Consider the following 22079-nt stretch of genomic DNA (forward strand, 5'->3'; position numbering starts at 1 on the left):
AAAACATTTGCTAGAACAATTCTTGAATACAGCTCGACTGTTTTGAACCCATACCACATTTCTGACATCAATACAATTGAACGTGTCCAGAAATATTTTACAAGAAGAGTTCTCCACTCCTCTGAATACAACAAAATACCTTATGCCACCAGACTTGAAATCCTGGGTTTAGAAAATTTAGAACTACGCCGCCTTTCTACATGACCTGAGTTTAATTCATAGAATCATCTATTACAATGTCCTTCCTGTCAAAGTCTACTTCATCTTCAATTGCAACAATACACGAGCACACAATAGATTTAACTTTAATGTTAACCCCTCCAATCTTGATTGCAGAAAATATGACTTCAGTAACAGAGTTGTTAATACTTGGAATACACTACCTGACTCTGTGGTCTCTTCCCAAAATCCCCAAAGCTTCAACCAAAAACTGTCTACTGTTGACCTCACCCCATTCCTAAGAGGTCTGTAAGGAGCATGCATAAGAGCATAAGAGTGCCTACTGTTCCTGTCCTATTGTTTCCTTTCATTATATCCAATTAATATAGTTATTACATACTTATGCTTATATATTGTATAGTTATTATATGCTTATGCTTATATATACTGTGTGACAAAAATAAATAAATAAAAAATAAAAACTTAAAATTCATCGTTTTGCTATCATCAAAGGAGATGGGTAAACTGTGTGTCCTGTAAGACCTGAAACCTCTGTTTTGAAGTGTGCACTATAAATTATTAATTGAATACATTTTTAAAACGTATTTTCATTCAACTGTAGACATTTGACGAGGAGGTTATGTAGACAAAAAATAAAATAACAGTGTTACATATAGCTTTTAAACAGATACTTGGAATTTGAGTGAAAAGTTCATGGAAGCTGCATGTCATACAGCATATATAAACCCTCTGCTCTCTATTGTCTAGGGCCTAAAGAGAGAGAGAGAGAAAGAGAGAGAGAGAGAGAAGGAGGGAGGGAAAGAGAGAGAGAGAATCAGAGAGACAGACAGAAAGAGATAGAGAGAGGGGGAGGGAAAGAGAGAGCAGGGAAAGAGAGAGCGGGAAGGAAAGAGAGGGAGACAGACAGAGAGAGGGAGGGAGGAAAACAGAGAGAGAAAGAGTAGGAGAGAGAAAGAGAGAGGGAGGGGAAGAGAGGTGGGAGAGAGAGAGGGAGAGAAAGAGAGAGTGGGGAAAGAGAGAGAGAGACAGAGGGAGGGAGGGAACAGAGTGAGAGAAAGGAGTGGGGGGAGGGAAAGAGGAAAAGTCCGGAAACAGGCCCATTTCTGGCCTCTGGAGGGCCTCCAGAGCCTGGGGAGGCCATTTTTGCTCTCCTAGAGGCTCAAGGAAAGTCTACCAAGCCTGGGGAGGGTGAAAGCACCCTACTCCCGTGGTGCAAGACACTGATTAGGCCATGCCCACCCAGCAACCAGGCAGAGAACTGGTTGCTAAAATTTTGGAATCCCAACCCTAGTATAGGATCTCCTCCCTGAGCAGGGGGTTGGATTAGAAGGCCTCCAAGGTCCCTACCAACTCTATTATTCTGTATTTTTATGCAAGTGGTTCTTGGATATAGCGTAGTATTGAATAACTTTTTCTGCAACATCTTCATCTGGGAACAGAGTGTTCCTAAGAAAACACAACACAGCTGACCTTATTGATTCAAAGCCCTAATGCAATTCATCAAAAGTAACTCTGAATGCCATTATAAGTGGCTGATATTTTTATGTCCCCAATATCCAAAACAATTCTTCCTTCCTACGATAGTACACTTATTCCTTAAAATTGATGACAAATTCTTAGTACCATTCCAACGTTGGAACGTTGTCTGACACCTTAATCCGTTTAAAACTTTCTAGGGGCAAAACTTCGCCTTGATTTTTGCTGTCTATTTTAAATTCTTAAACATTGTAAAAGCATATCTACATTTTCCTATATTGAAGGTGCTAACCTGGTGTATTTTTAATCTTGTCATGTTGAATGTGTTTTACTTCTTTAAAGCAGTAAATAGGCAACTTCCAAAAATAGTTTGAAAGGGTGGTGCGAATTTAGCATCCTTTGAAAAGTCTGGTATTTATCTTACTGCCACTTCACTCTAGACTTCCAGACACAACTCACAAAGTGTTTTTCACAAAATATAAATGCCGATTTGGCACAGTATCAGATTAGCTTATTTGGTCAGTTACAGTGGTGGGCTCCAAATTTTTCAACAATTAGTTCTCTGCCCTAATGGGTGGGTGTGGCTGGGGGTGGGCGTGGCTGGGGGGTGTCATGTGACTGAGTGAGTGTTCTGTCCCCCTCCCCACCTCACACAGGAGCGAGCGTCTAACAGTCAATTATTTTGCAACCGACCTGAATTTCCTCTGTGGATGAAAGACTTGGCAACTACAGTACAAATGCTTGCCAAGTTCCTAATCACTTGGCAAAGACGGGAGTCCATGTGTCCATTGCCGAGGCAGCCAAATGCTCACAGAATAATTCCTTCACACAGTCCAGGCCTTAACTCAAAAACAACCGAGCAAAAGTTAATGCTTGTAGTTTTGTCTGTCACAAGGGGCTACGGAGCAACTCCACCCGCTTTTATCCCCTGTGGGGTATGGTTCAGTGACTCAGCACTCTCTGGGCCTGCCACACTTCTTCCTCTGCTGCGCACGCTTCTCTTTTTGATGCTGCCCCAGGATTGATCCTCCTCGTCCTCTATCTGTGGGGGCTCCGACATGCCTTCTTCCTGGTCTACAGCTGGCACCTGAGGCGTTGCCAGGAAGGAGGGACCTGGAGAGGGAGGCCTTGTCGGCTCCTCTCCCTCACTCTCTAAGTCATCCTCCTCCATGTGGTCAGGCTCGGGGGGCAAAGTCACAACAGTGGGCATGGCCAATTTTATGTCACTTGTGTGGGTGGTATCTGTATGGGACAGACAGGGTTGGGGAGGGAATCCAGGGGTCTCCAGTAGGGGGGGGGCGGGAGGAAAGAAAGATCCAACCTATTAGTGTGGGTGTGCGCGTGTGTGAGAGAGAGAGAGACTGCATCAAGTTAGCCTTGGAAAGCTGGCTGCGAGAGGAAGAGAAGCTGGGTAAGCCGGACCCTGCTGTTTCCTGGGTCCCCTCATCCCAGAAGCAGACTGAAAATGGCCAAAAAAATGGACTGAAAATAGCCCTAAAAATGGCCTGGTTTTTGGGTTTTGGGGGGCCAGAAAAACAGCCTGAAAATGGCCTGGAAAACAGACTGAAAACAGCCCAAAAATGGACTGAAAACGGCCTAAAAACGGACTGAAAAATGGTCCGAAAACAGACTGTTTTGGGGTATATTTGGGCCATTTTCAGGCTGTTTTTCCAGTGAAAATCGGCCCAAAGATCAGCTTGGAAAGGGCCTGAATAACGGCTGGAAAAATGGGCGGGAGCAGGGCCAGCTGGTGGTCTGATTTGCCGGTTCTCCAAACCATGCAGAATTGGAACAACCGGTTCGGGTGAACCAGTCCAAACCGGAAGCAGCCCACCCCTGGTCAGTTGGGTCCTGAGATAATCTAAATAATTACTTACCCCAGTATGAGTGATAGGAATGATGGTTGGAGTGCAGGTCTTTGTAGATCTATGGAACATGCTTCCTCAGAAATATGCTTGATTTCCAACCCTGCTATTCTGTTATCTCCAGCACTAGCAATGTCAATTCGAAAGATGTGTTTTTTTTAGCCTCAGGAAGGTAACAATCAAGCTGGTGACATTCCTTAGAGGACAGCCCAGGATTCTGATTAACGCGGCAGTCTTGCCAATTTGTTGAAGACACCTAAAGGCGATAGAACAAAAACAAAACTGTGGGGAAGAAATTACGGAGGCCGATATATAGCTCATCCCTGCTCGCTACTAAAACTCAGCCTTCATATGCTATCGCTTCATAATCGAGAAAGGAAGTAGCACGTGGGGAAAATCTCCAGGGGAAGCACTTTGAATGTTGTTCAGAGCCTCCCAGTTGATATGTCAGCTGAGAATAAATAAATGTGGAACATCTTGCCCTGTTGTGGTCCACCAGCAGCCTGCGGACCTGGCAGCGGAGTTGGACATTGAGGAGGCTGGGGAGGACAATGGGCCGGTCATAGAGTCAGGGGAAGGCCCAGACTAGGGCTCTGCGTTAGAGGCAGAGATGGGGCCAGGGCCATCTGGGAGCAAAGCGCGGACTCCGGAGCCTCCAGAGGTGGACAGCTGAGAGTCAGAAGAACAGGAGGAGCCTGTTCCTAGTGCAGGCATACAAAGAACTGCCAGAAGGCAAGAGCAGCTGAAGCAAAAAGGGTGACTCAGGAGTAAGGCCAGAAGATGATTGGCCACTCCCATAAGGCTTAAAAGAGCAGCAACGAGCCATTGGGTTCTTTGTAGAAAAGCAACGTTGATTCCATTGCTTCTTGTCAGCGTCTCTTGAACTTTGCGGGGGGTTTGCCAAGAAAAGCCTTTGGCAGGTTGCCAAAGACAACAAATGTTGGTGATAAGGCCAAAGGACTGTTTATGAAGAATTCATTTTGGACTAAGCTGAGAATAAATTAATTTTCAGCTGTTCTAATAAAATATGTTTGTTCAGGACTGAATTGTGTTTGGTAATCACTATTTGGGCCTCGGTCACAACATGCCCTATGAATTGTAGAAACCCTGATCGAATGAGCAAACAGCAGCCCCAAACTATTCCCATCTGGATTTCTTGCTTTCTGACTAATCATGTTTGTTACAATTTAAGCCTGAGAAACAGCCATGAATCAAGACCAGGGGTATCAAACAGAAGGCCCGGGGCCAGATCTGGCCCACGGGGCCACCCTGGAAACAGTGAAGGACCGGCCCAGGGTGCTTCTGCCAGTGAAAACAGAGCTTGGGAGGGCCACATGCACTGGCAGAAGGTTGCAGGAGGCTGTAGCAGCTGGAAACAGAGTTTGCAAGGACTGTGCACGCCCCTGCCCAGCTCTGTTTTTGCTGCAGAGGATTGCATGAGGCTGTTGCAGCCGAAAACGGAGCCCGGGAGCCTGTTTTCACTGGTAGAGCAGTCAGGCCGCCACAGGCACCCCCAACATGAGTGACGTCAAGCTGGCCACGTCCACCCTGGCCAGCCCCAGTCCCCCCGAGGTCAAATACAGCCCTGATGCGGCCCTCAATGAAATCGAGTTTGACACCCCTGATCTAGATCCAGCAATGGTTCCTGTTATATGCCCTAGTTCCGTGATGGCAAAACTATGGCACGCGTGGGTGGGTGTCAGTGGACACGCAAGCTCAGCTCCAGTGCACATGCGCATGCCAGCCAGCTGATTCTTGGGCCTTCTGGGCTCACCAGAAGTAGGGAAACAGGCTGTTTCCTGCCTCCGGAGGGCTTCAGGGGGTGGTGGGGAAGGCCTGTTTTTTGCTGTCCCCAGCCTCCAAAGCCTATCTAGGAGTCTGGAGAAGGCAAAATGGCCTGTTTGCCAACTTCCAGTTGTTTTTGACCTCTGGAGGACCTCCAGGGGGGTGGGGAAAGCGATTTTCACCCTCTCCAGACTCCTAGAAAGGCTCTGTAGCCAAGTGAGAGAAAAAAATGGGCCTACCAGGCCATCACATGCCAGGAGTGGGGGGAGCGGTGGGGTCACATGTATATAAGCGGGGGCAGGGCGCATGGAATTATGGGTGTGGGCATGCACGCGACCCCCCCAACTCCCCCTCCTGGCACACGATGGCAAAAAGGTTAGCCATCACTGCCCTAGTTCATAATCCATCGGTTGTACGTGGCCATTGATTGCACAAATCTGATATTATGGCCTCTGTCAAATTCTGGCCTTAAGTTTGTTTGATCAATGGATATTCTACACTCATGAAATTAATTGCTCAGCTTATATTTGGAGCGTAGGCATTGACAAGCAGTAATTTGCAGTATGACGGGTGCAAAAAACCAACTGTTGTGACCCAGGCCCATGTAGGTAGTAGGAAACTCAATCAGTGAAAAAACAAACAAACTTTATTCAAACAGCTGAGAATTACTTCATTCCCAGCACTAAATTAAAGCAAATTCCTCCCAACACAAATTCCTCAGTCCTACCGCAAACCTTGGTCCAGTTAGGTAAACTGCCAAAGGCCTTTCTTGGCAAACATTCAGAAGTCGCTAAAACAAAAATAAATGCAAGAAGACGTAGCTACCAACGTTGTTTTCCGGCAAAGCCCAAACGCCATTGCTGGTCTGTTTTAAGCCTTATGGGAGGGTCCAATCATCTCTTGGCCTTACTCCCTAGTTGTCCTCTTTGCTTGAGCTGCTCTTGCCTTCTGGCAGCTCTTCTCATGCGTGCATTAGGAACAGGCTCCTCCTGTTCCTCTGCCTCACTACTATCAGGCTCTGGAGGCTCTGGAGTCTGCACCTCACTTCCCGATGGCCCTGGCCTCACCTCAGCCTCATTGCTGTCCGACTCCATTTTTTATTTATTTATTTATTTATTTATTTATTTATTTATTTATTTATTTATTTATTTATTTATTTATTTATTTATTTTGTCACAACAGTATATATAAGCATAAGCATGAAAGTAACTATATAATATATAAGCATATATATATAAGCATAAGCATGTAATAACTATATTAATTGGATATAATGAAAGGAAACAATAGGACAGGAACGGTAGGCACATTTGTGCTCTTATGCACACCCCTTACGGACCTCTTAGGAATGGGGTGAGGTCAATAGTAGACAGTTTTTGGTTAAAGCTTTGGGGATTTTGAGAAGAGATTACAGAGTCAGGCAGTATGTTCCAAGCATTAACAACTCTGTTACAGAAGTCATATTTTCTGCAATCAAGATTGAAGCGGTTAACATTAAGTTTAAATCTATTATTTGCTCTTGTATTGTTGCAGTTGAAGCTGAAGTAGTCTTTAACAGGAAGGACATTGCAATAGATGATTCTATGAGTTAAACACAGGTCCTGTTGAAGGCGGCGGAGTTCTAAGTTTTCTAAACCCAAGATTTCAAGTCTGGTGGCATAAGGTATTTTGGGACCACAACACCACCAACAATATATGCCATAGGAATTAGATTAGATTAGGGAAGGTCAGAGACATTAGTTTATGTATGCAATTGGGTAGAGATAATGGTGTAGATTTAGGCACAACTGTCAAGGTTAGCATAATTAATAGCCTTTAAAAAAAAGAAGAAAAGAAAAGACACTGATTAAATTCTCAACAATTGCACAGTTATGCAACCAGTAATGAATCGGACTTCAAGGTAATGAGTCAGGCATTATCGTCAGGTATAGCCCTCTATGACACTAATTATTTATGGTATTATTCAATCTCGGTTTCAAATGCTTTTTCTGACCTTATAATTGACTTGGCAATCGGAGATTTCGTATTTCATCAGTGGCCTATGAGCTGCCCCTCTCAAGTATTTAATAAGTAAAGACTTCCACGTAGGGTTATGATTGCACAATTGGTGCACACAGGTAGGCGTTGTCACATGGAAAGTCACGATAGAAGGGGGGAGGGACTGAGAAAATAACTCACACCAGATGCTCCAAAACTTGCCTCCAAAGCAAGGGATTGCGGTGGATCGGAAAAGTGATTTAACCATGTCACCATCGACGAAAAGAAATGAAACGAACAGTTGAAGCTGGAAAATTATGGGAAATTATGAGGTGTATTTTGTCTGTTGAGATTCTCAGTCATCCAGGTCATGGTTGTCCCAAAGGTGCTTTTTCAGGAGGCAACTGGACTTCCTTGTTCTTTTTTTCTTTTGAAGATGTTTCGCTTCTCATCCAAGAAGCTAACAATAACAACAACAACAACAACAACAACAACAACAACAACAACAACTGAGTTGTAAGGGACCTTGAAGGCCTTCTAGTCCAACCCCCTGCCCAGGCAGGAAACCCTACACCATCTCAGACAGATGGTTATCCAATATTTTCTTTAAAATTTCCAGTGTTGGGGCATTCACAACTTCTGCAGGCAAGTCGTTCCATTTATTAATTGTTCTAACTGTCAGGAAATTTCTCCTTAGTTCTAAGTTGCTTCTTTCCTTGATCAGTTTCCACCCATTGCTTCTTGTTCTGCCCTCAGGGGCTTTGGAGAACAGCCTCTTCTTTGTGGCAACCCCTGAGATATTGGAACACTGCTATCATGTCTCCCCTAGTCCTTCTTTTTATTAGACTAGACATACCCAGTTTCTGCAACCGTTCTTCATATGTTTTAGCCTCCAGTCCCCTAATCATCCTTGTTGCTCTTCTCTGCACTCTTTCTAGAGTCTCAACATCTTTTTTACATCACGGCGACCAAAATTGAATGCAGTATTCCAAGTGTGGTCTTACCAAGCCATTATAAAGTGGCACTAACACTTCACGTGATCTTGAGTCTATCCCTCTGTTTATGCAGCCCAGAACTGTGTTGGCTTTTTTAGCAGCTGCTGCACACTGCTGGCTCATATCTAAATGGTTGTCCACTAGGACTCCAAGATCCCTCTCACAGGTACTACTATTGAGCAAGGTACCACATATACAGTACCTGTGCATTTTGGGTTTTTTTGCCTAAATGTAGAACCTAACTTTTTTCACTGTTGAATTTCATTTTGTTAGATAGTGCCCAATATTCAAGTCTGTCAACATCCTTCTGTAACTTGAGCCTATCTTCTGGAGTGTTGGCTATTCCTGCCAGCTTGGTGTCATCTGCAAATTTGATGAGTTCCCCACCTATTCCCTCATCCAAGTCTTTGATGAAAATGTTGAAGAGTCCTGGGCCTAAAACAGAGCCTTGGGGTACTCCACTGCATACTTCCCTCCATGTGGATGTAGTTCCGTTGAGGACTACACATTGAGTGCAGTTGGTCAGGCAGTTACGAATCCATCTGGTGGTGGTGCTGTCTAACCCAGATTTTTCTACTTTATCTAGTAGTAGGTTATGGTCTACTTTATCAAATGCTTTACTGAAGTCCAAGTATCGACAGCATTCTTCTGGTCTACTAATTTTGTCACTTTGTCAAAGAATGCAATAAGATTAGTCTGGCATGATCTGTTTTTGACAAACCCATGTTGGTTTTTGGATATTACTTTGCTTCTAGGTGTTCGGTGATTCGTTGCTTGATTATCTTTTCCAGAACCTTCCCCGGTATTGAGGTCAGGCTGATAAGTCTGTAATTTCTTCAGCTCTGACAGGATAGTGGAGAATGAAAGGATTTATATTCCTTGCAGACAGATGGTCATTTGCATCCGTGTAGAGGGTCATTGAAGCACTTGGAGGTTTTTTCTTCCAGTAGTAGAATTAGAATAACCCTTTGGGGTGAGGTACCAATTGTGGCGAAGGTTGTTGAGAGTGTGGTGGCACGTCAATTACCCCAATACCTGGAGGAATCTGTCTATCTAGACCCGTTCCAGTCTGGCTTCCGACCCGGGTACAGTACAGTACAGGCTTTGGTCGCGTTGGTTGATGATCTCTGGAGGGTCAGGGACAGGGGTTGTTCCTCTGCCCTGGTCCTATTAGACCTCTCAGCGGCTTTTGATACCATCGACCATGGTATCCTGCTGCACCGGTTAGGGAGTTTGGGAGTGGGAGGTACCGTTTATCTAAATGTTTTAATTCGGCCATTTGTATAATAAGTTTTTTAAATTATGGTTTTATGTGTATATTGCTGTTGTTTTTTATTATGGCTGTAAACCGCCCTGAGTCCTTCAGGAGAAGGGCGATATAAAAATTTAATAAATAATAAAAGAATAATAAAAGAATAGAATACAGCTGGAAGGGACCTTTGAGGTCTTCTAGTCCAGCCCCCTGCTCAAGCAGGAGAACCTATACCGTTTGAGATAAGTGACTGTCTAGGCTCTTCTTAAAAACCTCCAGTGATGAAGTGTCCATAATTTCTGGAGGCAAGCTGTTCCACCTGATAAGTGTATAAACATTTATGATTCTAAATCAGCTTTGATAAGGTTAAAGGTCATAATTGGTACAACTGGAAAAGTTTTTAAACAACTTTTTTTTTTTTTTGCAACCAGAGAAAATACTTCAATCGGTTATTCTTCAATTGATCAGTGTTATAGAAATGGCTAGTTATATATTACTATATAAAAACAAAAGGCTGAGGTTGGAGTGAATTTATCTTGTACTGTGCTAGGAAAAGTTGGAAAAGTGTTTGGGTTTTCTTTGGCAACCAGGGAAAATACTTGAATCGATTATTCAAGATAAACATGAATTCCATCGTTTCCAGTGACTGTTGCTGGATTCAAGCCAAAACCTGGATCCCATTCGTAATATATTCTTAGACTTGTTCCCTTGGTGTGACTTTTTTTTTTTTAAAAAAAAAGGAAAATAATGGCTGACTAATTATTTATGGTCTGAAATAGACGTGTTAATTAGAAAAGTTCTATTGAAATATAATCTAATTATTTCATTTGACATTTTCATGACTTAAAATTGGAAGCTCCACGCGCAGATTGGTTTGAATCCCTCTTTCTGCCCACATTATGTATGCAAATACGGAATAAAACACCTTTATAAAATTAACATTACACATCCTCTTCAAATCTGTTCACGTATATATAAATATATATATATATATGTAATACCAGCAGATGTTCGGCTGTATAAGGAATATTGGACCCATCCAGTGGTGGGATTCAGCCAGTTTGCACCACTTCAGGAGAACCGGTTGTTAACTTTCTGAGCAGTTTGGTGAACTGGTTGTTGGAAGAAATCGTTAAAGCAGAGAGTTGTTAAATTATTTGAATCCCACCACTGGACCCAATCCATCCTAAGTTAAATACTTCTACAACCCAATTGTTTGGACAGTCTAGCAGAGGGTTACGATTACTGTATCCACCAAAACGAGAGAAGTGACATCCATAAACGGCTGCAATTAAAAAACTAATCCATTTTGGAGGCAAGAACAACAACATCTGAAAGGAACACACCTCTGCCATGTACACTTAACTTGTGAGTAAGTTGCAAACATTTTATTTATTTCATCCGTTTACATACTGTATGTGTTCTTATCAAGAATAGCAGTGCATACTTACGGTATCATCCTCTTTTAACAACCCCATAATCCCTTGCGGGGTGGAGTCTGGGCAACTGAATGGTGCTGAGTGTTTACTGGCCGGATGCCCTTCCCTGTCGCCAATGCGGAGTTTTGTTCAGCAGATATATTCTCATTGTGCCCAGAGAGAGCACTGTGAAGTGGGATATAAGTCTAAGTGCTATTGCACTTAGGAAATGGGGATTTTAATAATAATAATAATAATAATAATAATAATAATAATAATAATAATAATAATAATAATAATAATAATAATAATAATAATAATAATAATAATTTAATTTGTATACCGCCCTTCTCCCAAAGGACTCAGGCTGACTCTGTAAACCTCTTAAAGAAAGGTTGTACAGCACTATGAAGCGGTATATAAATCCAAGTGTTATCGCTATTCCGGCATCCCATGTTTTCTCCAAACTACACGGCAGAACTCTTGAGCTGTGAAGGTAAATCGGATGATGTGATGTCGACAAGCTCTCCCTCTCGAGATAAATAAACCCAACAGACTGATGCTACCTTGTCCAAAGTCTGCGGTTGAATTTCACAGCTGATCAGGGGAATGGCTTCCGATTTCATGATAGTCAAACATGGGCGCATTCTCCGCTCTTAAGCGGAATGCCTTTTCTGACTGCCACGACTGTAGCGTCTACCGTTTCTCTAGAGTGAAAGGTGAGCTGCGAAAGCGAAGGCGGTGGAAACGCCTGATGAGCACAATGCACTCTAAATGTTTTGATGGGAAAATAAAGTTCTACAGAAAAAGAACACGCTGAGAGGCCAATTGGCGAAAGCCCAAGCAATTATCTGCAAAACCGCTAAAAAAAAAAAATGAGGGAGGGAAGGAAGGACTGACTTGGCAGTTGGTGTGCAGGATTCTTTCTGGAAACGTTCCTGTATTTTCATCTTGCCTTCCTTATTTTCTCCTGCCCTTGGGGCTAAATCATTAATAAATATCTATGAAAATCATGCCTAAACACGTGGAACTCGGATGAGGTCCGTATGACGGATTTGGTTCCCTCTTTTCTCTAACTTTAATTGGAGTTTGTGGTGCTTGTAATGTAAGCTTGCAAAGTAATCATTTCTCCCTTCCTGCTAACAGATTCCCTGTTTTCTCCCACTTTTTATAAGCTTTGACGTGTGACGGATTGCAAAGAGGCGTGCTCTACCTACACACCGGTATAGGAAATGCACGGATCCTTTGCTGCAGCACCTACGGACTGCCAATAATCACTCCTAGCTCTTGGAAATGTAACTCTGAATGTCATGGATGTGGGGGGGTTTTTTGGGGGGGAATGGTAGTTGCTTTTCTCACCGCTAATTTCTGAATGAATTCTCTGGTCAAACTTGATTTCTTCATTCCTTCCTGAAGCCACTCGACACAAAGGAACACATTATGCAAAATCTCATCTGAAGGAGGGAAGGGTAGGGAAGGGGAAGGGAAGGGAAGGGAAGGGAAGGGAAGGAAAGGAAAGGAAAGGAAAGGAAAAGAAAGGAAAGGAAAGGAAAGGAAAGGAAAGAGGATGGGAAGGAAAGGAAAGGAAAGAGGAAGGGAAAGGAAGGGAAAGGAAGGAAGGAAGGAAGGAAGGAAGAAAGGAAGGAAGGAAAGGAAAGGAAGGAAAGGAAAGGAAGATAGAAGAAGGACATAAAGGGAAAAAAAGAAAAAAGAAAAGAAAGGGAAGGGAAGGGAAGGGAAAATAGGAAAGGAAAGGAAAAATAGAAAAGGAAATAGAAGGGAAGGGAAGGAAAAATAGGAAAGGAAAGGAAAAATAGAAAAGGGAATGGAATGGAATGGAATGGAATGGAATGGAATGGAATGGAATGGAAGGGAAGGGAAGGGAAGGAAAGGAAAGGAAAGGAAAGGAAAGGAAAGGAAAGGAAAGGAAAGGAAAGGAAAGGAAAGGAGGAAGGGGGAGGGAGAATGGGGAGAAAGGAGTAGGGAGGGGAGGGGAGGAGAAGAGAGGAAGGGAGGCAGGCAGGGAGGGCCATGCAGGGAAGGTAAAAGAAAATTCCTTAGAACCCCATTGCCAAGGTATTTATCCAACGTCTCTGCCTTGGTTGCCTTCTTTTTCCAGTTGCTACAACATGTCACGTTCTGTCAGTTTGCAGATTCCCGGAATCTATTGTTCTGTGAAACGGTGGTTGCTGAAAATGGTCACCTGTGTTTGGCCTGCAGGAAGGAATCAATTCACACCAGCGTGAGTAAAGAGAAAATATATCTTTTCTTTTTCAAATGACATCCCATTTGTCATGGTGAGCTTCAGATAGAGAATACAGATGTGTGTGAGCCAGGGTCCTCTTTAGGAAAAAAAAATGTGCATGATATATTTAGCCCCGAAATCTTGATTCTGCAGAAATATGAGGATGAGAATTTATAGCTAAAAAAATAGGATCATGGGAAGTCTAGCACAGCTGCCACCAACTTGGCTTGTGACCATAATAAAAAAAAATCTATTCTATTCTATTCTATTCTATTCTATTCTATTCTATTCTATTCTATTCTATTCTATTCTATTCTACTCTATTCTATTGTTGTGTGACCAGAACAATCTTGAACTAAATACACTCAAAACTGTAGAAACGACGGTAGATTTTGGGAGAAACCCTCCTATACTACCACCTCTTACAACATTAGAAAACACAGTATCAACAGTAGAGTCCTTTAAGTTTCTAGGTTCTATCATATCTCAAGACTTAAAGTGGATACTTAACATCAAAAACATCATCAAAAAAACACAACAAAGAATATTCTTTCTGTGCCAACTCAGAAAGCTCAAACTGCCCAAGGAGCTGCTGATCCAGTTCTACAGAGGAATGATTGAGTCTGTCATCTGCACCTCCATAACTGTCTGGTTTGGTTCTGCAACCCAACAAGACAGACACAGACTTAACATAACATAACAACAGAGTTGGAAGGGACCTTGGAGGCCTTCTAGTCCAACCCCCTGCCTAGGCAGGAACCCTACACCATCTCAGTCAGATGGGAGGATCATTAGATCTGCAGAAAAAACAATGGCTACCAACCTGCCTTCCACTGAGGACCTGTATACTGCACGAGTCAAAAAGACTGCTAAACATCTAATTCCCACAACACTGTCAAATTAACTACTAAGACTGTATTACTATTCTTCTCATCCTTACTAGTACCTGTCTCTTCCCACTTACGGCTATATCCATGTTGCTTGTATCTTTACAACTGTTTACAGTTGCTTTATTTGTTTCCTAGTATGATTTGATTGCTTTTTAGTATCCTATGACTATCACTAAGTGTTGTATCTTATGATTATTGACAAATATATTTTATTTTTTATTTATGTACACTTTATGCACCAAAGACCAATTCCTTGTGTGTCCAATTGCACTTGGCCAATAAAGAATTCTATTCTATTCTATTCTATTCTATTCTATTCTATTCTATTCTATTCTATTCTATTCTACTCTACCCTACCCTACCCTACCCTACCCTACTCTATTCTATTCTATTCTATTCTATTCTACAGTCCAATATTCTATTCTATTCTATTCTATTCTATTCTATTCTATTCTATTCTATTCTATTCTATTCTATTCTATTCTATTCTATTCTACAGTCCAATATTGTATTCTATTCTATTCTATTCTATTCTACCCTACCCTACCCTACCCTACCCTACCCTACTCTATTCTATTCTATTCTATTCTATTCTATTCTATTCTATTCTATTCTATTCTATTCTATTCTATTCTATTCTACAGTCCAATATTTTATTCTATTCTATTCTATTCTATTCTACAGTCCAATATTCTATTCTATTCTATTCTATTCTATTCTATTCTATTCTATTCTATTCTATTCTATTCTATTCTATTCTATTCTATTCTATTCTATTGTTGTGTGACCAGAACAATCTTGAACTAAATACACTCAAAACTGTAGAAACGACGGTAGATTTTGGGAGAAACCCTCCTATACTACCACCTCTTACAACATTAGAAAACACAGTATCAACAGTAGAGTCCTTTAAGTTTCTAGGTTCTATCATATCTCAAGACTTAAAGTGGATACTTAACATCAAAAACATCATCAAAAAAACACAACAAAGAATATTCTTTCTGTGCCAACTCAGAAAGCTCAAACTGCCCAAGGAGCTGCTGATCCAGTTCCACAGAGGAATGATTGAGTCTGTCATCTGCACCTCCATAACTGTCTGGTTTGGTTCTGCAACCCAACAAGACAGACACAGACTTAACATAACATAACAACAGAGTTGGAAGGGACCTTGGAGGCCTTCTAGTCCAACCCCCTGCCTAGGCAGGAACCCTACACCATCTCAGTCAGATGGGAGGATCATTAGATCTGCAGAAAAAACAATGGCTACCAACCTGCCTTCCACTGAGGACCTGTATACTGCACGAGTCAAAAAGACTGCTAAACATCTAATTCCCACAACACTGTCAAATTAACTACTAAGACTGTATTACTATTCTTCTCATCCTTACTAGTACCTGTCTCTTCCCACTTACGGCTATATCCATGTTGCTTGTATCTTTACAACTGTTTACAGTTGCTTTATTTGTTTCCTAGTATGATTTGATTGCTTTTTAGTATCCTATGACTATCACTAAGTGTTGTATCTTATGATTATTGACAAATATATTTTATTTTTTATTTATGTACACTTTATGCACCAAAGACCAATTCCTTGTGTGTCCAATTGCACTTGGCCAATAAAGAATTCTATTCTATTCTATTCTATTCTATTCTATTCTATTCTACAGTCCAATATTCTATTCTATTCTATTCTATTCTGTTCTATTCTATTCTATTCTACATTCCAATATTCTATTCTATTCTATTCTATTCTATTCTATTCTATTCTACAGTCCAATATTCTATTCTATTCTATTCTATTCTATTCTATTCTACATTCCAATGTTCTATTCTATTCTGCTCTACTCTACTCTACTCTATTCTACTATACTCTACTCTATTCTATTCTATTCTACATTCCAATATTCTATTCTATTCTATTCTATTCTATTCTATTCTACTCAACTCTTCTCTATTCTACTCTACTCTACTCTACTCTACTCTACTCTACTCTACTCTACTCTACTCTATTCTATGCTATGCTATGCTATGCTCCTGGCTACTTTCCTTCATGAGCAGAAGGCAAGCTCGCCTGACCAATAACCAGATTGTTTCCTGAGAATTAGAGTTCCACTCCACAAAACATTATTTGGGAAGAAAGATCCATGGCACCCATATTGATCAAGAGACTTAAGATCAGAAAAAAAGCAGGGCTAACTTCAAGAATGGTAAGAAAATCCTGTCTGTTCATACTGGTGACAAAAGCTACCAGCCGAACATGGCCGTAAAAGCCTTCAGCGTTTTATCCCAAAGAAGCGTTTGCAAAATATTGGTCTTCCCAAATGTTCTTTTTTCATGAAATCATTAACTATTTCTTCTCTTAGCCTCAAAACATCTATCATTCCTTCTTTAATGGCCCATTGCTTCCCAATGAGTCATGGTTATTTTTGCAAAAGCAGTAAGGCAGCAGGGGCCGACTCTTAAAAGCATATTTTATCTTTGGTGTCTTGACATTTCCCCGTAGTGTGTTTGAAACCGGAACGTGTGCAAGGAGACAGGAGGAGAAAATAAGGAGTGTGTCTAGCAGTGATTTTCCTGAAGCTGGGCGAGATAAGACGGGATTTAGGGAACTGTGCCTGGAGGTTTAGCAGAGTCATCCTTGGCAAGGAACGTAACAATTATTTATAGGACGATGCCAATGAGCAGAGCCAGGGCATTACAATCAGTAGCCTTTTGAATTGCAGCTGAAATCTTAGTAATTGTCATACTAAGCTACGCATCGCAGGAATGGGCCCGTTTTAAACATCTTTTTTTTTTCAGCCATCAAGGGTTGCAAGGCTTAAAATATCAAGGGGAGGGGGCTGAATATTGTCCCCGCTTTATTTTTTAGCGTTCTGCTAATGCCAGGGGACACGGTGGCTCAGGGGCTAGGGCGTTGAGCTTGTCAATCGAAAGTTCGGCAGCTCAGCGGTTCGAATCCCTAGTGCTGCCGTGTAACGGGGTGAGCTCCCGTGACTTGTCCCAGCTTCTGCCAACCAAGCAGTTTCGAAAGCACCTAAAAATGCAAGTAGAAAAAATAGGGACCACCTTTGGTGGGAAGGGAACAGCGTTCCGTGCGCCTTTGGCGTTGAGTCATGCCGGCCACATGACCACGGAGATGTCTTCGGACAGCGCTGGCTCTTCGGCTTTGAAACGGAGATGAGCACCACCCCCTAGAGTCGGGAACAACTAGCACGTATGTGCGAGGGGAACCTTTACCTTTAATGCCAGGGGTCTGCAACCTTAAACACTCAAAGAACCTATTTGGACCCGTTTCCCACAGAAAAAAAAACACCGGGAGCTACAAAACCTGGGTGGGTGTGGCCAACGTGACGTCACTCATTTCCATCAGTCACATGATCCCCCCCCCAGCCACGCCTATTCAGCCGGTCATTAGGGCAGAGAACCGGTTGTTAAAAAACCCTTTTGACATCTCTCCCTCCCTCCCTCCCCTCTCTCTCCCTCTCTCTCTGTATCTATGTCTCTCTCTCTCTCCCCCTCCATCTCTCTGTCTCTGCCCTAGCTGCTTCTCCATTCCCTCGCTGTTGCCCTTACCTTCTCAGGCCAGGTGAGGAGTGACTGGGAGGGAAGGTGAGGGGCGGGGCCAGCCACTGGTGGGATCACCCGACAGGGAGCCACCAGCAGAGAACCCAAAGAGCTGCATGCGGCTCCAGGTTGCTGACACCCACGCTAATCGGACCGATGTGTTTGTTTTTCAGCTTAAGCAAACAAACCATCAAAAGGAAATTTCACATCTTTAGAAGAATAGAATAGAGCTGGAAGGGACCTTGGAGGACTTCTAGTCCAGCCCCCTGCTCAAACAGGAGAACGTATACTATTTCAGACAAGGGACTGTCTAGTCTCTTTTTAAAAACGACCAGTGATGGAGCGTCCATGATTTCTGGTGGCAAGCTGTTCCACTGGTTAACTGTCCTCACTTGTTAGGAAGTTTCTCCTTAATTCCAGGTTGCTTCTCTCTTTGATCGGTTTCCACCCATTGTTTTCTTGTCCTGCCCTTGGGCGCTTTGGAGAACAAGACAGCTAAGTAGCCTGAAATAGACCTATACTAGTCTCCCTTTCTTTCTTTGTCGGTAAAACATAACTTTGACACAAAAATGGTGTGTCGCGAAAGCAACTGCCAGCGAAGGCCTCTGGACTGGGGCTGAAAGGAGAAAGCGGAAGCAGTATGCTCCATCCCATAATTCACTGACCAGTGGTGAAATTTTTTTTTTAAATTTGCATTTATATCCCACCCTTCTCTGAAGATTCAGGGTGGCTTACACTATGTTAAGCAATAGTCTTCATCCATTTGTATATTATATACAAAGTCAACTTATTGCCCCCAACAATCTGGGTCCTCATTTTACCTACCTTATAAAGGATGGAAGGCTGAGTCAACCTTGGGCCTGGTGAGACTTGAACCTGCAGTATTTGCAAGCATCTGCTGTTAATTACAGACTGCATTAGTCTGTTGAGCCACCAGAGGCCCTATTCAGCTGGTTCTATCCGGATCATACAATCCGGTAGGGCCAGCAGTGGGAGGCTCCGCCCACCTGCCCGGATATCCTCACGTCCCCTTTTTTACTCTCTGCACATGAGCAGAAGGCTCTGCGCATGCATAGAAGAGGTACACATGCTCACATTTGTGAACTGATAGCGAAGATAAGTGAATACCACCAGGAGTGGGTTTTATTTATATTTACTACCAGTTTGCAACTGGAGTGCACGCTTCTGCGCATGCGCAGATCATCTGTGATGATGTCCAGGCAGATGGGCGGAGCCTCCTGCCACTTTTACTACCGGTTCGCAAGAACCGGACCGAACCGGGAGCAACCCACCACTGAATACCACCCCTGGGCTAGACTAGTTTGCCCTGATAGACCAGTCTCACCGGAAAACAGTCTGATTTTAATGTTTTATGTTTTAACTGTATATGTCAATGTAAGCCGCCCCAGTTACCCTATGGCAGCATTGGCGAACCTTTTCGGTACCGAGTGCCGAAACGGGAGTGCGCGGGCATGTGCCAAAAATCGGAAGAGCAGCCTCCCGGTGTGCATGCGGCCACCTGGTCTTCTGGTTTTTGATGCACATGCGTGCACGAAGACCAGCTGGCCAGTACTCATGCGCACATCGGAAAGTGGAAGAGCAGCCGCCCGGTGCTCATGTGTGTGCCGTGAAGATTTGATTTTATTTATTTTTATTTATTTATTTTTGTCACAACAGTATATATGTGCAAGCATGAAATAACTATACAATATATAAGCATATATATGAGTATGTAATAACTATATTAATTGGATATAACGAAAGGAAACAAGACAGTCTTTGGTTGAAGCTTTGGGGATTTTGGGAAGAGACCACAGAGTCAGGTAGTATTCCAAGCATTAACAACTCTGTTACTGAAGTCATATTTTCTGCAGTCAAGATTGGAGCGATTAACATTAAGCTTAAATCTATTGTGTGCTCGTGTATTGTTGCGATTGAAGCTGAAGTAGTCTTCGACAGGAAGGACCTTGTAACAGATGATTCTATGAGTTAAACTCAGGTCATGTCGAAGGCGGCGCAGTTCTAAGTTTTCTAAACCCAGGATTTCAAGTCTGGTGGCATAAGGTATTTTGTTGTATTCAGGGGAGTGGAGAACTCTTCTTGTAAAATATTGTAATATTGTAAAATATTCTTGTAAAATATTGTAAAAGATGATATTCACCCCCTGGTCTACTGGTTTCTGGCGCTCCCATGCACGTGAAGATTAGCTGATCAGCACACTGCAACCCGCAAGAGAAACGAGCGATGGCTCGCTTGCCTGGAGAGATGGCTCTGCGTGCTACTTATGGTACAGGTGCCATAGATTTGCCATCATGACCCTATGGTAAGACAGGCAGGCAGTAAGTTTTATAAATCAAGAAATGAATGAATAAATCTCTATGATTTCTCCAACCCTAGGTTCTCGTGCTGCAGCTAGTCCTTAAAGACAAGACTCATAGAATCATCTGTTGCAATGTCCTTCCTGTTAAAGACTACTTCAGCTTCAATCACAACAGTACAAGAGCAAACAATAGATTTAAACTTAATGTTCACCGCTTCAATCTTGATTGCGGAAAATATGACTTCTGTAACAGAGTTGTTAATGCTTGGAACACACTACCTGACTCTGTGGTCTCTTCTCAAAATCCCCAAAGCTTTAACCAAAAACTGTCTACTATTGACCTCACCCCATTCCTAAGAGGTCTGTAAGGGGTGTGCATAAGAGCACTAGAATGCCTACCGTTCCTGTCCTATTGTTTTCTTTTATTATATCCAATCAATATAGTTATTGCATACTTATGCTTATATATATATACCTATATATTATATAGTTACTTTCATGCTTATGCTTATATATACTGTTGTGACAAAATAAATAAATATAAATAAACAAGGATGTATCCAGCATGATGGCACTCGGTCAATCAATGAATCACGCATCCTGCAATGTAATTAGAACTGAAGCACCTTCAGGCTGGAGGAAGGAGAGTGTGAGGATAATATTTAGTTAGTTACTTAATTATGGTAATGGAGAAAAGGCAGAAGTGACCACGTTCCAGCTGCTTTTCCAGTTTCCAAACTTTTTTGACAAGAATATCTTGCTACGGGAAGAAGCCAGATCAACATCCAAAAGCTAACTCTTCCTGACAGATGACCAAAAGAATATCATCATGCTCTACAGAAACTTAGAAACGTATGCTTGTATGATCTCTGAGCTTCCAGGAAGTTCATGATTATAACTTCTATCTGAGGACTATCCAGGTTTCTTGTAAAATAATGGTCATCACCACATCCTGAATGCAGATTCCATATTTTAACTGTGGTTTGTCCAGAACGATCCATGAAATATATGCTTGCATGACCTGTGAGCTTCCAGGAAGTTCATTATTGTAACTTCTATCCATGGACTATCCAGGTTTCTTGTAAAATAATGGTCATCACTACATCCTGAACACAGATTCCATTTTTTTTTATTATTATTATTTGTCACAACATTATATACAGGAACATATGTTGAAAGGAAACAATAGGACAGGAAAGGTAGGCACTTTTGTGCACTTATGCACACCCCTTATAGTCCTCTTAGGAATGGGGTGAGGTCAATGGTAGACAGTTTTTGGTTAAATCTTTTAGGAGTTGGAGAGGAGACCACTGAGTCAGGTAGTGTATTCCAAGCATTAACAACTCTGTTACTGAAGTCATATTTTCTGCAATCAAGATTGAAGCGGTTAACATTAAGTTTGAATCTGTTGTTTGCTCTTGTATTATTGCTATTGAAGCTGAAGTAGTCTTTAACAGGAAGGACATTGCAATAGATGATTCTGTGTGTTAAACACAGGTCTTGTCGGAGTCGGTGGAGTTCTAAATTCTCTAATCCCAGGATTTCAAGTCTGGTGGAATTTTAACTGTGGTTTGTCCAGAATTTTTTTTATGTACCTGCAGTACTTTTATTCACCTCTGCTTGGTCTTTCCTTTTTCCTAAGCTCCAGCTTTTTTATCGCTTCGCTTGTCCTCTCCTGTTGACCTCCCTCGTTGACCTCTTCTCCGCGCTGCGTTTAATGGAGGAGAGGAACTTCACCCTGATAGAGGGAGCAGATATGATTTATGGGGGAGATGATACCTCCGAACACATGCAGTGTGACTTTGAATTGTGCTGTAGGATGAGTCAAAGGCAAGTCATCAGTGGTGGGATTCAAAAAAAATTTCTATCGGTTCTGTGGCCGTGGCTTGATGGGTGTGGCATGGTTTGGCGGGCATGGCAGGAGAAGGATACTACAAAATCCCCATTCCCTCCCCACTCCTGGGGGAAGGATACTGTAAAATCCCCATTCCCGCTCCATTCCAAGGGAAGGATGCTGCAAAATCCCCATTCCTTCCCCATACCTGGGGAAAGGATACTGCAAAATCCCCATTCCTGCCCCATTCCAAGGAAGGATACTGGAAAATCTTCATT

The 22079-nt window shown here is 42.4% G+C and overlaps 1 long non-coding RNA gene across 1 annotated transcript; it reads left to right on the forward strand.

Annotated features, from left to right (window-relative positions):
* Positions 1-12135: 12135 nt before the first annotated feature.
* LOC131203559 (uncharacterized) lies at positions 12136-21791 on the forward strand. Its single transcript, XR_009156418.1, has 3 exons — positions 12136-12243; positions 13095-13190; positions 21610-21791. It is a non-coding gene; the product is annotated as an uncharacterized LOC131203559 (long non-coding RNA).
* The last annotated feature ends 288 nt before the right edge of the window (positions 21792-22079 follow it).

Source organism: Ahaetulla prasina, chromosome 8, assembly GCF_028640845.1.
Source record: "Ahaetulla prasina isolate Xishuangbanna chromosome 8, ASM2864084v1, whole genome shotgun sequence".
In the NCBI taxonomy this organism is placed as follows: Eukaryota; Metazoa; Chordata; class Lepidosauria; order Squamata; family Colubridae; genus Ahaetulla; species Ahaetulla prasina.